General features: G+C 38.0%; 1 protein-coding gene across 2 annotated transcripts in view; it reads left to right on the top strand.

The window, feature by feature from the left end:
- Positions 1-736, top strand: part of si:dkey-226l10.6 (zinc finger protein Gfi-1b) — a 5,107-nt gene extending 4,371 nt beyond the window's left edge. For both annotated transcript variants that reach the window (XM_032504541.1, XM_032504540.1), the window contains exon 2: positions 1-736. This exon is cut by the window's left edge and continues 1,827 nt beyond it. The gene's annotated coding sequence lies outside the window, so the exon portion shown is untranslated.
- The last annotated feature ends 159 nt before the right edge of the window (positions 737-895 follow it).

Below are 895 nucleotides of genomic sequence, written 5' to 3'. Positions count from 1 at the left end.
TGTGTGTGTGTGTGTGTGTGTGTGTGTGTGTGTGTGTGTGTGTGTGTGGTAAAGAGAGTATATGATCCTGCAGCGTTGCAGCACACAGGATCATTTAAAGTGGCGATGTTCACATGCAGCTGGTTTGAAATCTGATTAATACTGAAAAAAAACTTCCCGTTTACAGCTTTCTTTTTTCCATCTTTAAACATCTGCAGGTTTTCTTCCATTTTAGTTGTTAGAAAATTATCTCAGTATTAATATCACTGTTAGTTTTATTAGCCTCCATAAGACCTTTTTTTATCAGAAAAGATTGAATGTGCAAAACAAAGACACCGACGTAGCTGATGTAGATGCCGGTATTTGAGCGAGAAATCACTTTAAAATATAAGGATTCAAAGTGGAAGTTATACATTAACTAAAAAATGAACTAATGGGTACATAAATAGGTGAAAGTCATTGTTTCCCCTTGAAAAGTTGTTAAGCCTGCTGGCGGGTTAGGGTTAGCAGATTAGATTGGGATTAGATTGGGAACCGTGTGTTAGACGCTAAAATCAGCATCATATCAACAGTTGTTCCATTTTAATGTGAAAACATGTTTAGGCCCAAAAGGATTTACAAAACCCACCGATGATTTAAAAAAAAGCAAGCTATATGTCGAGACGGTTTGATGACGTTGAATTAAAACAAGTATTTTTGCAGTCAGTGGGATAAAAAGTATTAAACAGGAAGTAGTAAGACTACTACAAAGCAAAAACCTAAGAGAGGTGCTAAGATCACCAAAATGTCGACTACGTTTGGTGCAGAAACACAGATGAAAGGAAAAGGACGGCTGTTATGTATCGTCGTTCAAAGCGTTTTTACATTCACACACTGGGGCCGAGGCTGCACCTGCTCATCAGACACACACACACAC

The sequence above is a fragment of the Etheostoma spectabile genome, chromosome 22 (genome assembly GCF_008692095.1).
Source record: "Etheostoma spectabile isolate EspeVRDwgs_2016 chromosome 22, UIUC_Espe_1.0, whole genome shotgun sequence".
In the NCBI taxonomy this organism is placed as follows: Eukaryota; Metazoa; Chordata; class Actinopteri; order Perciformes; family Percidae; genus Etheostoma; species Etheostoma spectabile.
Note: the sequence above shows the minus strand (reverse complement) of the source record. Positions and strands in the feature narration are given on the sequence as shown.